Below are 16,528 nucleotides of genomic sequence, written 5' to 3' on the forward strand. Positions count from 1 at the left end.
TTTAACAGGGATTCAGTCAACTTGATGTTAATTTGAGCGTTTGTACGATTGATTGCTGTTGAACTTGCTTGAATACGAGTAATTTTATCAGGTGTCCCATATTCGGCACAGGGAAATATGGTCACCCTAAACCAAGGATAATTTTAAAACCAAATTTAAAGCCACTGTGGGAGACTTTTCCAATGCTCCCAGGAGTTGGGCTGTCAGCCCTGGGCAGTATTTGTAAACACTGAGTGCCTAAAGTCAGGCATTGAAGTCATCTGGATCTGCTGTGCACTCAAGGCCTGATCCTGCACCACTGAAGTTAGACTCTTCCATAAGTTACGTTGCTGTACAGCTGCTGACTTCTGTCTATTGCTTGCTCTCATGCACGCTTAGCTGCTTGCATCCATGGTGTGTGGGCTTACTGTGAGTGATTGTGTCAATGGAAAATGTGGTGCACCAGGGGTAAGTATCCCAGTGTGCTCCATGCCACCATCTGGCGCAGTACCTTGTGGGACATTTTTGCAGTTCTTTGTGTGATACTAGTGATTCGCTCAGGGATTTCTGGGAACCAGGAGTCAAGTTCCCATAATGTCACTTTATCCATCGCATAATGTTTGTTCCATCCCAGAATTTTTGCACCATTTATAAAACTCCCACAATCCCATGCTCTGCTTTTCAGTCTCTGCCATCTCTCTGGCAGAAGCATGGATGCTGCAGAGCTCAATGCAATTGTAATAACTGTTACTAATACAAGATGCATGATTCTCCTGTGTCTGAGGAACTTCTGTGAATACTACTACAGCCAACTGTATGATGAGGAGGAAGAGGAGATGCTCAGCCATTACTGGATGAACATAGCAAATAAAAATACCAGGTTGCACCTGGCATTCACAGAGCAGCTCCACACAGTGGATCACTGCTTCTGGGCCCAGGAAATGAGCACTGGCTGGTGGGATAGCATCGTTATGCAGGTTTGGGATGGTGAGCAGTGGCTGCAGCTTGCAGAACTTTCAGATGAGAAAGGCTACATTGCTGGATGTGTATGCTGAGCTCATTCTAGCCCATCAGCATGGGGGCACCAGAAAGAGGCCTGCGTTTACAGTGGAGAAGCAAGTGGCGATCATGCTCTGGAAGCTTGCAACACCGGATTGTTATAGGTCACTGGAAAATCAGTTTGGAGTTGGAAAATCCACAGTGGATTGTCATTGTCGTCCAAGTACGTAAGACCATTAAGAGTATCCTACTGCACAGGACTGTGACTCTTGGTAATGTGCAGGAAATCATGGATGGATTTGCAGCAATGAGGTTCCCAAACTGTGATGGGGCAATGGATGGGACACAGCTCTCTTCACTGGCCACAGAAGTGTTATTGTGATGCTTTTATGAACTGGTGCACCTTCCTCTTCAGAGCTTAAATTTGGGTGGGTTATTGACTGCTAGTATGAATTTTGATACAGTACTGCTCTGCAGCTTGTGCCATGGTGAGTATGGAATGGGGAAGGGGGGAAGGCTAATTGCATGGAAGGTTTAGAGGCTGGGTGGCCCTGGCTATGAGTATAGGGAATGTGCACTGAATATTCCCAATATTTTCACAGAGACACAAGGCAGGTGACGTAATCTCTTATTGGACCATCATCTGCCCGTGAAAGAGACAAGCTTTTGCGTTACCCAGAGCTCTTCTTTACGGCAACACTGCAAGCAATATTTTCACAGTTTGGTAAGTTTGGCTGATCTCTCATTCCTGAGGGTAACAAAGGTGCAGAGAACCTAGCTGCTACTGGTATCACAAAGCCACCCAGGCTGGCATGCTGCTGGCCTGTTTACTGCTATGGTGCCAACAGAAGTCATCAGAGTGGTGTGGGGAAGTCTCTTATCACAGGGGAAGAAACAAGGCCACTAATGTTTGGGAGAGGATTGCAGAGTATCTACATGAAAGTTTCCTTGAGAATGCTCGAGAGGGACATTGCTGTTCAGATAAACAAAGTACTTTGCATGGCTCCCCCTGCCTAGCCCAACAAGACAAAGAATGGAAAAGCCTACATCGCCTCAACCTCTCTCTTTTACCTCTATGTGAGCACAGGACACTGATCTGACACAGCACTGTTGCTCATGCCTGTCGTGCCCCAGTTTTAGCATCCTCTGTGCAATCTGCACATAGCTGTAGATATTTCTACGGCTGTTCCATAGCTGTGCTCACACAGTCTCGTCTCTTCCCCACACAGGCAGAGGAGATCTGTGACTTCTTTCCTGCTACTAGGCAGGATCATGTCTAGTAGCCCTATGTGCGTGGAGCCAGCCTCGTCAAATGTTCACAACGGTTGGCTAGTAGGTGTTTGTGCCAAGGTGGGCAATAAGAAAAAGGTATTTCAAAAGCACTCTGGGAGTTTTAGGAGGGTCCGGGGGGGGGGGGGGCAGGGGGCAGCTTCTTATCTCTGTGACCCTGGGCAGTGTAGTTCAAAATTGTGAGTGGCACAACCACTGTCATGGGGACAGGGCCACTGTGGAGCAACCACTAGAAAGATTATAGACTGTTAGGGTTAACACAGGTAATGCAGTGTCTACACTTGCACTGCACTGACAGAAGTAGGTCAACTATGCTCTGCATCATTCAGGGAGGTGGTGTTATTGCGTCACTGTAACAGGATGTTTACATTGGTGGGAGACAAATGCAGGGGTAGACACATGCAAAACTAGGTTGAAATTAGTCAATTTAGGTCAACCAAACTTTATAGTTCAGACCAGGCCCAAAAAGGACAAAGTAAAGATGGCCCAGGCACCATCTTCAGAAGGAGTAAGAATATTGGAAACAAATGGTTACATATAAAACAAAATTATAACATGGTTTTTAGAGACTAAATTTAACAGGTTAACCTCCTATCTGAAGAAGGATTATCTCATCCAATGTCTTCTGCAGCTTTTCAATCAAGATAGGATGAGATCCTATTTTCATGAAGGTAAATGCATTACTTTTTTACTTCCTAGGTGCAGGATAAGGCGGTATCTTTTTTGCCTTCTGCTTTTATCCACAAAGTTCATTGTCTGTACTCAGAGGCAGGATAACCACTCATGGCTTAAATTTTCCTGTGTGCTGCTTCTCTGTTGACCTCACATTTCCCTGCTGACTTCATATGTAAATGGGTATACATTGTGTTAGCGGACAATGCTTAATTAACATCCCGACAGAGAGAGGGGGAAGTAAACATCTTCTGTCTGTTAGAAAACCTGTTTTTCCAGATACAGAATTTAAGAACATATTTTCAGTATGTACATACTGAACTCCTTACATAGTGTCTGTACGTGCATTTCACAATGATATTAATGACCAGTGTGACCCCAGCTTTCATTTAAGACCTTACGTGACATTCTTTGGTGAACCAGAATGGACATAGCAGAATTGGAACATTCCTGTAAGCCTCTTGTCAGGTGGCATTAAGGGGTTTTTGGGTGACAGAACCTGATCAAAGGATCCACCCTCCTGCAACAACCTCTTGCTTCCAGGCTCAGCTTCTTCAACTAAGCTAAATTTCCCCCTTTTTCTAGGTGCTGCTGCCCGAGGCCTCCAGACCTCAGTGGTCCCTAGCTTTGGTCAGTTTTCACCAACAGCTTTCCTCCAAGCTCCTCATTGGCAGCTCTCAGTTACTGCTCGCCTTCCAAACTCTGCTCCCTGCCAAGCAGCTCCTCTTCCTTGCTGCTTCCTATCTCTGAATCCTCTCAGGCTCTGTCTCTCCTGGTCTCAGACAACTCTCGCTTGCCAGTCTCCTCCCTTTAGGGCACAAATTACCACTTTGAAGCCCAACTGGGGCCAGCTGACGAATCACAGATGCACTGGCCTCTTGCCTCTTAAAAGGCCAGTGATACCCCACTTGAAAATTAAGTGGCTAACTTTACCATCAAAGAAATCCCTTAAGGTTTTTTGTTCATGAAGTCATACATTTTAAGGCAAGAAGGTGCCCTTATATTCATCTGGTGTGACCACCCACATGACACTGCCAGAGAACTTCACCCAGAAATTTCTCCATCAGGCCCATACCTTATGTATGAGAGAGAGTGTTAATTACCCTCACTGCTGAAAATGCATGCCCTATCTCGAGCCTTAATTTTTCAGCTTCCAGGCACTGGAATATCATTCTATTGATACATTTGGCAGAAATTACATAACATGAATCCATTAATCATAAATCAGCAAGGTTTAAAAATAAGAACCTGTTAATAAAATTATCAAAAGTCTTCTGAATACTGATGGTGAAATCCTGGCTCTCCTGAAGTTAATGGGAGTTTCGACTTCACTGGGGTTGAGATTTCATTCTGAGTGTATATGTTAATCAGAGGATGTGAAGAAATAATTACTAATTCCTTTCTGTCCAAGCAAAATGTGTATATATAGTTAGTAAAGACTATCAGTTTAAAGCTTTGGATAGTTTTAGTTTCCAGCCAAAGAGCACATGATTTATGAACAAAAGACTTAACAGTACAAGTACATTTAGGAATTAAAAAAAAAAATCTCAAATTTCCATATCTTTCTCCTCTATACTTTCTTTTTGTTATGCAGTTGAGATCTTAGTATTATAAGCGGATCAAAATAATATAGTCTCTTTTTTATCATTCTTAACGGCTCATAGGGTGACCAGACAGCAAGTGTGAAAAATCAGGACAAGGGGTGTGGGGTGGGGTAATAGGAGACTATATAAGAAAAAGACCCCAAAATTGGGACTGTCCCTATAAAATCGGGACATCTGGTCACCCTAACTGCCCATAATTTGCTAGGAAACCTAAAAGATACACAAAAACCAGTAAGAGTAGTTGGAGAGTGTATTGTGTAAGAATTGGGTGGTATCCCTTGAAATAATTTCTGAGCACCACCAAAGGGCTGATACTAAGTTCCTGAACACCTAGGCCTTACATGTTGTGTACATTTAGTAAACATGGTTCTCTGGAGCCCCAATGTGCCTGTCCGGTTTCTACATATTTTGTTGTTTAAAATGCAAAAAATGGAGACAGATTAATTGGTAGAGTTGAGGTGAGATGGGTGGATGATAAATGCAATTGATTACATGATACCACAATTTATTACATGATTCTGCAATTTATCTGTGCATGTGTCTGCCGCATATATTAGTCTATATGTATGTCCACAATATTCCACACAAGAGTCTGTCTAGGGTTGTTGAGGTGCTATACTAAGCTAAGAGTAGGAACTCATCATTTTGTTTCAATTGTACAATAGTAATTCAATCTCATTGATTTTAAAGGAAATAAACCTGCTAGGAGTGCTTCACTTTTCAATGGATAACACTATCTTTAAGCACATAGCATTGGATTCTACTTTCATGTACAAACTGTGACAAAGTTCCTCCTCTATCTTGGTGGGTCCTGCGCTTATTGGCGGATTTTCTTGCCTCAGAGATTCACCATGTGGGTTGGGGAACTGCCCAGAGACCTTCCCCTCTGGAAGAACCCACAGTCCAGGTCAATTGGGAGGTTTGGGGGGAACACGGGCCCGCCCTCTACTCCGGGTTCCAGCCCAGGGCCCTGTGGACTGCAGCTGTCTATAGTGCCTCCTGTAACAGCTGCATGACAGCTACAACTCCCTGGGCTACTTCCCCATGGCCTCCTCCAAACACCTTTCTTATTCTCACCACAGGACCTTCCTCCTGGTGTCTGATAATGCTTGGGCTCCTCAGTCCTCCAGCAGCACACCCTCTCACTCTCAGCTCCTTGCACCTCTTGCTCCCAGCTCCTCACACTCACACCACAAACTGAAGTGAGCTCCTTTTAAAACCCAGGTGCCCTGATTAGCCTGCCTTAATTGATTCTAGCAGCTTCTTCTTAATTGGCTCCAGGTGTCCTAATTAGCCTGCCTGCCTTAACTGGTTCTAGCAGGTTCCTGATTACTCTAGTGCAGCCCCTGCTCTGGTCACTCAGGGAACAGAAAACTACTCATCCAGTGACCAGTATATTTGCCCTCTACCAGACTCCTGTACCCCACTGGTCTGGGTCTGACACAAAACATAAATCAGGAGTTAGTCTGCCAACTTTGAGCAAAATGGATGGTAGAAAAATATCTAGTTCTTTTTTGTGCAGGGATAATCCCAAAATGGTTGAATGTTATAACATCGCATTTCACATGTGGCTTGGTCTCAGTGAAGTATAGCCATCCGCTAAATCTGAAAAGTATTTTTTTAAATGAGGGAAGATATTGGCAACTGTGTTTTGTGTGTATGTATCACACCATATTTTAGGTTCTTATGGCAACACTGGGTTAAGAACAAACAAGGCAGTTGGACAGTAATGTTCATTTTAGAAGTGGCTTTAGTACAATACTACTGAATTTTGCTGAGAAAGGACCACGTGTGTCAGTGGACGGTAACATAGGTGAGGCTTTATGGCCGTAAAGGACATTGCAGTTTAACACAGACACAGAGGAGAGGTTTTCTTTTTGGAACTAAGTTCATGGTTTTATATGATCTCTATTGATGCCTTGGTTAAACCCATTTTCCTACAAAAGAGAGGCTTTTTCCCCCATTTTCACCTCCCTTCTCCTTTTTTTTTTTTTTTTTTTGGTCTTAAACGAGTAAGAAGGAAATTAAGTGCAAAAACGTAAAGAAACTTAGGTGGGCTGATTTTTAAAGGTGCTAAATGTGCATGGATGCTCCTAGTTTCCACTCTGTTACTTAATCCCTCTTGTTCCTACTGGCCCATGTACTGCTCAGCTCCTATTGGATTCATACTTCCAGATGTGCACCATCTACTGTGGCTGACCTTGGAATCCACCTAGGGGCTGTCTATACTAAAAGGTGTGATTTGAGTAAATTGATTGCTAATTAACTTGAGTTAACTAACATGTTTGCACATGCTAGGCTGCATACTCCATAAAAGTTGATTTGCCTAGGGTAAACCACAAAACTTTGTCTCCTGAAACAAATATTTATGGAGTATCCAGACTAGGGGTACGTCTATACTTACCTCCGGGTTCAGCGGTAAGCAATCGATCTTCTGGGATCGATTTATCGCGTCTTGTCTAGACGCGATAAATCGATCCCGGAAGTGCTCGCCGTCGACACCGGTACTCCTGCTCTGCGAGAGGAGTACGCACAGTCGACGGGGGAGCCTGCCTGCCGCGTGTGGACCCGCGGTAAGTACCTTGTATTTCGAACTAAGGTACTTCGACTTCAGCTACGTTATTCACGTAGCTGAAGTTGCGTATCTTAGTTCGAACTGGGGGGTTAGTGTGGACCAGCCCTAGCAGTGTAGATAGCTAGAGTTAATAAGCATTAGTTAATTCAAGTTAAATTCTCTGTGGTTCTACCTGTGGAGAGGAAAACAGACTAAGTTAATACAGTCACAGGATATACTAACTTCTGCTGGTCTCCCTTGTAGATTTGTGTGTGGAAACAGGTGGAGGAATCCAGATGGTTCCCTTCATCCTATCTCCCCACTTTGACTCCCCTACAAATCCATAGATTTGGAACCCCACAAAGTCCCCACAGAGGGAGAGGCAAGGGCAAGCATACAACAGATGAACTCCTCTCTTCTTTAGGGGCAGATTCCTCCCTGCATGTGTGTACACGGAGGGATGGGGTGTAGCACTCATGTTAGTGGAAATGTAGACTACTTTTGGTATAAGAGGTGGATGGAATGCCAGGGTTATATTTTCCAGGACCCTGTCCCTTTAAGACTTGGAATTCTGCTGAAGAGGCAGAGGGACACAGCTCTGGTGAACAGGTTGTGGTTGCAGAAGGGTTTGGTGCTCCTGGAAGTCTCTCCAGGTTTTTGCAAGCTGTGGTTTTGTTTGTTGGATTTAGAGGGGAAAAATTAATAAAATGCTCACGTTAAAACAGCCCCTGGCCTTGGAGTGTGACATATAGAGTTATATTTGGACAGAGAAAACTGCTGTTGTGCCTCACTGAAAAACATTTGCAATGACACAACAGACACAACCTCTGGAATTGTAAGGTGCAGTAGAAAAGTCAAAAACCAAAGGTCTTTAAACCTGAACAAGCAGACCAAACATTCAGTACAGACACTGAAAAAGACTGAAGATAAGGCATAACAAAGTACTTAGCACTTTGTAGTCCCCTCCTGTAGCAGTCAAGTGGTTAAATAATCACCCATCACTGAAGGGAAGGAAAATACTCAGCAATATGAATATTATTCAGAGAACTAACCCTCTTACACTCTCTTCTACCAGATCACAAGTGAATTAAGATCCCTAAATAGAGGAAACAATTCTGATAACACTATCCCCTCGTCTGAATTTTTCTAACTCTTGTAGTGTGGACAAACAGGGTCAATGATGACACCACCAAAATCATTTCACAGCCCAGAATTTAAAAGAAATGACCATAGGTGAAATGATAAAAGATCATTCCTTCCCCCGGCCTTCGCTGTGGTGAAGGGTGTTGGGTGAGTCAATGAACAGCATTCTGTACACTGCCAAAGTCAGATAGAAAGATACATTGAAGTAGTTTATTATTATTTGTATTCCCATAGTGCCTAGAAGCCTGAGTCATGGACCAGGACCCCAGTGGGTTTATGCTGACTTTATATTAGAGAAGGTAGGAGACATTGTTAGTCAAAGGCGTATGTGAGGATAGAAAATGAAAGTGAGTTTGGGACATCGTTGCAGGACCTGGAGAAACAAGTCATAAGCTACACATGGAGATATTTCATTGTGCTCTTTATTTAGTGGTTACACCAAGCTCAGACAATCCCATCTCTCCTCACAAGTGAAGATGTATCAGAAAACATGGGCAAGCAGAGATTTTGGAGAAAGGGAAGAGAAGGAAAGTGGACCTCTTAGCTGGAGTGATGACAACGACCTTCTAAACGTGACCAGGTGTATGTCTGAACCCAAGGCAGTTAGATGATGATCAGAACATTTCACTTTTAAAACATTTTAAAATTATTCTCCCACCAGCCATATGAATGAGCACACAATTCAGCTGTATGTGACTGCCCTTAATGTGTGATCCAGGAATCACATATCCTTGTATTGCATATATTTGATTGTATTGACTATTTAAATGTACAGCATATTCTATCTTTGTAATATATCTGTTCTGATATTTATATCATATTCATCACTGAGTGCTTCTTTGATTGTGTTGCCTATTTTAAATGCATGTACCTATGGATAGTTGATAGCATGATCATTCATATGCACTTGACTGTATTTATTTGTGTGATGACTTTAAAAGGTGCACCTGCAAATCTTCATAAAAAATCACCTCATCTACCAAAAGTTAAGAAAAGTAAGACCCCGCATGCACACTGTAGTGTTATTTCCTAATCTTGAGAACCTTATTTCAAAATCATATTTTTTCAAGGAAGGGAGGACACTTGTTTTCATGCACAGCTAACATATGTACATGCTACGTTTAATGTTTTAAAACAAAGCAAATTTAAATGATCTGATGTGCAATACAAAAGCAACCAGACATTTGAAATAACTTTTTAAATATATAATTGTTTTGCATCCTTGGAAAACTCAGAAACAATTAATTTATTTTGAACTGTCCTCACAAAAATTGCTTTTGGGATGAGACAAAGCATAGGAAAATTTCAGCCCCCAATGTAATTTTTAAAACAAGTTCTAAATGAAAACAGAATTTTCATTTGTCATAGAATCATAGGGTTAGAAGGAACCTCAAGGGTCATCTGGTTTAACCCCCTGCCAAGATGCACGAATTGTGTCTAAACCAGGGACGGACAAACATTTTGGCCTGAGGGCCGCATCAGGTTTCGTAAATTGTATGGAGGGCCGGTTAGGGGAGGGAGTCGTGGCCCGGCCGCCACCTCCTATCTGCTCCCGCCGGGACTCCTGCCCCATCCAACCCCCCTGTTCCCTGATGGCCCCCCCCCATGACCCTATGTTCCAGAGGCCAGTTGCAACATCTGGAGCCCAGTCAGCCCCATGGGACAGAAGCTGCTACTGCAGGGTGGGCTTCTCTGCAGCTCTGCCCCCCCATCTCCTACCACCCAGGGGCAGCACCTGACCTGCTTTAGCCCATGGAGATGTTGAGAGGTATAGTAAGCTGCATGTTTGCCTATAAGAGTAGTCAGACTGAGGAAAACATTAAAATGTTCCTCCCACTGCCAGCTCTTGTCATGCAAGTGAGAGTATGTGTTGATTCCTTAACTCTGTAGCAGGAAGCAAGGCAGAAGGCGACATGAAGAGGTTCTGGGTAGAAGCTCAACAGAGAGAGACAGGGCAGCTTAATGAATAACCATGCTCCTTATTCTAATAATCTTCCTTGTTCAACGTCGGAAGAAAGTGACTCCTTCAGTGATTTTTTTATTTCAGTCAGTCCTATATTCTCTTTAGCCCCCAGCTGTAGTCTCTTCCTGCTGCCACTTGCAGTGCTCTCAGGTCTTGTTCTTTCCCCAAACTCACTGCTGCAGCTTCCTCCTAAGTGCTTCCCAGACCTTCTCTCCTCACCACATCCCCAGCTGCCAGCTATGGCACCAGATATGGACCTAGATACAAGTAGGGTGACCAGATAGCAAATGTGAAAAATTAGGATGGGGGTGGGGGGTAATAGGTGCCTATATAAGAAAAAGCCCTGAATATCGGGACTGTGCCTATAAAATCGGGACATCCGGTCACCCTAGATACAATGCTGCCAGGTGTCACCCACTCAGCAGTCCCATCACACATCCAGCAAGGCTATAGGGAGACAGCTGCGTTCCCCTATAATTCATCCTCCACACCAGTGGGGCCGCTGTGGCACCAGCACTGTGGGCAGGCAGATTTACCTCCTTGTGCATGGTCAGTGCTCGCCCGGCTGGTTCGGGGTCAGCATGGTTATCAGCCCTGGGGAGGGGGGAGCGGACACTGGGTACACCCATGCCTGGCTGATGTGGGAGCCAAGGAGCTCCAGGACAGGGAAGTGGGGGAACCAGGATGGGGGATAGGCTGATAAGGACAGGGGTAGAACACAGCAGGCTGCTCCAGCCTCCCCACACCCTTAACAACACCCTAAGTCTCCAGGCTCCCATTGCCCTCAACAAACTCTGCTGTCCTGCACTCTGACTGCACCCCAGGCCTCAGACTCTTCTCCTCCAGGCAGCCTCTGATGCCCTCCAAGCTCCAGTCACCTCTAGCTCCTCATCCCACCGCTGCCTTTGACTCCCCACCATCCTCCTTCCTCTGATAGGGAGAAGATCATTCCCCTCCACACCTGCCCCTGACACTTTACACATTCTCCCCGCTGAACAGGGGAGACAACATCGATGGAACAGCACAAAACGTGGCAGGTATGTAAATGGATAGACAGATTACTACAGACCCTTCCTCCTCCTCCCTGTGAAGAAGGTGATGATGACTGTTAAAAGCACTGTGGTTACACCAAGGTTCAGCTTGGTCAATTGAGTTAATTTTGATCAAAGATACTGGAGGAGCATCCTACACTTATGAAAAGAGCATGGCCGGTTCCAGGCACCAGCGCAGCAAGCAGGTGCTTGGGGCGGCCAACGGAAAGGGGCGGCATATATAGGCTCTTGGGCGGCAATTCGGCGGCGGGTCCTTCAGTCCCTTTCGGAGGGAAGGACCTGCCGCCGAATTGCCGCCGAAGAATGAATGAAGCGGCGGCGGTAGAGCTGCAGTCGCGCCTTTTTTATTTTATTTTATTTTATTTTATTTTTGCCGCTTGGGATGCAAAAACGCTGGAGCCGGCCCTGGAAAAGAGGCATAGGATTTTCAAGGAGCTACAGAGCAGACAGGAGGGTTTTTAAGGATCTCTGTACAGCGGTCCCACTCACCACAGGTGCATCTCCTGGTGGCTGGGTCTGGGAATTAACTCTTGCCCCATCTGGCACCCCCTGCCATTAGTTGCGTGTGCTGTCCTCCCCTTCCCCCTCCCCCCCCAATGACTCAAAATGCTCGCACTTCATAACTCGGCCTTCGGCTAGGTCACTGTGTAGTTCCCAGTTTCTAGGCTAACGAAGTCCCACCGGACAAGCTATCTGGACGCTGCCTCAGACACTCTTCTGTTCCACATCTCCAGATTGCAGAGGGGCTACTTGCAAAGTACAATACTACTCATCATGAAAAGTGGCAGAATTGAGGCCTTGGAGGATTGTAAACTCTTTGGAGTAAGGAGTATATTCAACTCTGTGGATGAACTTCAGTGTATCTCCCACTGCAGTTTTATTAAATTCCTGTATAGAATTTGTAGACATTTGAGACCTCGTGGCAGCATCAAATCCTGGAATAATGAGCACTGGCATAAGGTCTGGTAGCAGTTAAACGCTCGGACAGGATCAAACTGACGAATAGTTTTTAGAAAATGCAAACCTGGTTTTCCACAGTGATTTTAGTTCATGGTGGCATTTTTAATTTTTTTCTGGTTTGTAGCAACTTTGAAGCTGTTCTGCTGTTTTGGTAAGTCAGTTTATAACTTTTTCTCTCTGGTGCCTTTCTTACAAAATTATTCTTTGCTTTAAACTCTTCCATCCACCTAGCTATCACCTCTCGGAGAGGTGGATTATCTACAGCGATGGAAAAACCCCTTCCGTCTATGTTGAAGGAGTCTATGCTACAGCTACACAGTATTAACTCTTCAAGTGCCGTCCAGCACACAAAGTAGCTTCACTGCTTAGCTTCTGTCTGCTGTTGCTTAAATAGCATCGTCCTTGAACTGAAACCAAATTGCCATTTCCAAAGGCAAGAAGAGGTGTATTTAGTGAACTGAAGTGCTCTATAGACTGGAAGAGGGGCAAAATCTGTACATAAAATAAAGTGTGGACTATTGCAAAGAAGCTCTTGAAAGTAACACTATTTTGTGTCCCAGCTTTAATGACCACACACTGCTGTGGCTGCCTAAACAGGGCTTGTTTTTGTTGTACTCTATTGCACTTTATGCATTTAGTCTGTTAACTTCTAAGGGCAGGGACTCAGTTATTTGTGTGGATAGAACATCCACTGGGACCAGCACTTCTGGGAGAGAGCAATTGTGCCTTCTCATCACTCAACACCACTGCTGGTGGTAGCTGATTAGTCAGGGAAGCCTCTAGGGCTATGTCTACACTGCAGTTGAGGTGTGATTGCAGTCGGTAGACCTGGGCTGGCTTTGACTGAGTTGGCTTGCTAACAATAGCAGTGTAGCTGCAGTGGCACTGGCAGCAGCTACCCGAGTATGTCCTGGATGGGATTGTATGCAGGGGGCTAGCCTGCTTTGCCGCCTGTGCTACCTTGGTTACACGGCTATTTTTAGCGAGCTACCTCGGTCAAAGCTAGCTCAGGTAGGCCTATGCATGCTGCAATCACACCTCCCAGTTGCAGTGTAGATATGCCCTAAGGGTATGGCTTCACTGCATGCTAACCGAGGATTAAGCTATTGCAGATTAGTCAGCGTGTAGTAGCCTAACCCACCGCAGTGGGACCAAATTGTTGATATCGGCGCACGGCTGTCATGCCCCATGTCCTCACTGTGGCTAGATCTGGCTGTGAGAAGCAATACAGCTATCTGGGTGCATAGCCTGTGATTCATGGCACCACAACTCCCTGCATTGTTCAATGCTCACATTTGCAGGGTCTTGGGGGGCAACTTGTCTGCTCACTCTGTGGGTTGTGGAGGAAATGGTCTAGGCCTGGGAGGTTCATTTCCTGGCAGGAACCAAACTGGTGTGGTGGTGTGCTGTCACGCGCCCCTTTTCTACCAGCACCAGGACCAGCCCCTGCCAGTAGGGAGTATCTGTGCCTCAATGCTGCTCTTCTCCATTGCAGTCAGGGGATGCCTTTGTATGCAGGGTCTGAATGAATGCTTCCCTGACAGCTAGCTGGGAGAGGGAGAGACTTTGGGTGTGTTTATGTAAATACAGTTTGCTCCTGCTCTGCTTACATATTCAGCAGATAGAGCGGTGTCAAAGTGATCAACTTTGGGCTGGTGTTGGGTTAGAAATCACCTTAGTACTGAATGCAGGGGTAGTGAAATATGGTTACCAATGTTGTAATCTTTGTGGGAATACAGGGAAGCAGGACTGTGATGAACCTATCCCAAATGAGGGGGGTCACCCTCAATTGAGGGAACTTCGTTAAGCCAGAGGCTCGAATGCCAGGCCTGTGAAAGTAAGAGGGGTGGGAACAGATGTTCTGGTCAGGAGGCTGCAAACCCTTCCCAAGGGTCCTCCTTGGATTGGTTTAACCTGTCCCCCCTTCTCCCCCCCCCACACTGTCCAAAGAAAAAGCTAACTAGGCTTTATGAGGAGCCTCTTTGTTATGTTAATTGCCCAATCAGAGCTGAAATCAGTTGTGGTAGGACTGTGTTTCTGCCCAGCCTGCAAAGAGCTGAAAATTACTAAGAGATTGATGTGCAGAGGTCACAGCAGAGAGGCAAGTGGTAGCAGAAAGTGACTGACACCTGGTGAACATGTGGCAGAGAGGCGCGGCAAGAACGGTGAGTAGGGCGGTGGTGGAGAGGCATGCTGAGTAAGGCGGCTGGTGGAGAGGCATGGCAAGGCAGGAGTGGCCTTTGAGCGGCCAGCAGGGGTGGCGAGGGAGTGGGGTGGCGAGCGAGCAGCGGAGCGAATAAGGTGCGAGTAAGGTGCCTCTTTTTACTCCACCCGGGGGGGGGAGGTGAACTCTGCAGATGCACCTCTGAGCTTTGGGTCTGCACTGATCAAGGACAGCAACTGTGAGTAGGGTGCAGAGAAGGGTCAGGCATGTGAAAGGGACTTTTGGGTTGCTGGACTTAAGAACCTGAGGGGAAAAGGATATTGCCCACAGGACCGGCTCCAGGCACCAGCCCACCAAGCTGGTGCTTGGGGCGGCACCTGGAGGGGGGCGGCGCGGCGCTCCGGCCGCCGGGGAGAGCTGGGCCACAGCCGGGCTCGCCGCCCTCCCCCCGGCGCTCTGGCCGCCCTCCCCCACCCCGCGCCCTCCCCCCGGCCGCCGGGGGGAGAGCCGAGCCCCAGCCGGGGCTCGCTGCCCTCTCGCCGCCCTGCCCCCGGCGCTCTGGCAGGTCTGGGAAAGGAACTTGCAGCATCACAGCAAAATGCAAGATGGAACAGATTGTCTCTCTCACCAGCAGAATTTGGTCCAATAAAAGATACAGCCAAACACACCTTGTCTCTCTAATATCCTGGGACCTACACGGCTACAACTACACTGCGTGTATGGCACCTAGTTAGTAAGGGAATGGACACCTTACAAATCATAGCGAGCAATGTGGGCCAGGGGACAAGGCAATTATCTGAGAGTCAGGGATTTGGGTTCTAATCTAGGGTGACCAGATGTCCCAATTTTATAGGGATAGTCCTGATTTTTGGGCCTTTTTCTTATATAGGCTCCTATTACCCCCCACCCCCGTCCCGATTTTTCACACTTGCTGTCTGGTCACCCTATTGGGTTCTGTTTGTGGCTCTGCCACTGACCTACTGAGTAACTTTAGGCAAGACATCCCCTTTCTATCCTTCCTTCTCAGTAGAATGGGGTTATGGTATTTTCCTTCCTTCACGGAGTTCTTTTGAGGTATACAGATGAAAAGGGTGAAGGGCTAGATATTAGTGCTATAGTGAGGAAGGATGGCATTGTGGACTTCAAATCGGATCTGTATTGAGTTCCCAGCTTTGCCACAGGCCTCTTATAATCAAGTTTAAACTCCTTTTCCTTACTCTCAAGTCCTTGCACAAACCTGCCCTACCCTGCAGCTCAGACCTTGTCTCCTATTGTATTACCCAATGGTTCATTAATGCCCCCTCTGTTTTCTTTTCCCATTCCTATCTCTGTGCACTTTCCCACACTGCCTTTCCTAGTGCACCGATTTTCCCTGTTATCATCTTGCTCCTAATCCTCCCATAAATTCACTTCTTGCCTTATGCCCACCAAATAGGAACTTGCGATAATTATGAAGTGAGAAAAAATAACCCCCTAAATTATTCCCATCTCTGAGTATCCCGATGTGCCCTGTCTTCTGTGTGTAGACTGTAAGGGCTTCGGGGCAGGGTCTGCCTTCAGATCTGTTCATTGCACAGCACTGAGAACTTTGTCAGCACTAAACATGTTACAAAGAAGAAGAATTGAGGAAATGACGAAAGAATGTCACGGGTTTTCCAATCCCCTAAAATGCTGTTTCCACCACATGGTGATGGGGGGGAGGGGCGCCGGGGGCAGCGTCTTTAAATTATTTAAACTAACATTGTTCCCCCCCAGCCCTCCCCACTTCTGCACAAAGGCGCTAACACACTGTGTGTAAATGAGTACATGTGTGAGGCCTGGAATCCCCCTTCTGTCCCAGGTCACTGGGAGCAGCAGCCCTGGGATGCTTTGCACCCCTTCTTGCACAGGAAATGAACATTTGGCCCTAGTCATGTGTATGGCAACTATACCCCCCTCCCCCCGCAAGGTCACCCAGCTGCCTCCTCTCCTCTCTAGTGTTCAAGGAGAAACCAAGGGGAGGGGGAGGGGAAAGTGAAACAGTCCTTTGAGCCCTGGCTATTTGGGGGATTATTTTTAAACTCTCCCTCGCAATGGAGCCTTTGATAAATTATTCATTGGATAGAAAAGGCTGCAGCTGAAGTGCTGATGTCAGGAGGAAGGAGTCTA

The sequence above is a fragment of the Emys orbicularis genome, chromosome 5, assembly GCF_028017835.1.
Source record: "Emys orbicularis isolate rEmyOrb1 chromosome 5, rEmyOrb1.hap1, whole genome shotgun sequence".
Lineage (NCBI taxonomy): Eukaryota > Metazoa > Chordata > Testudines > Emydidae > Emys > Emys orbicularis.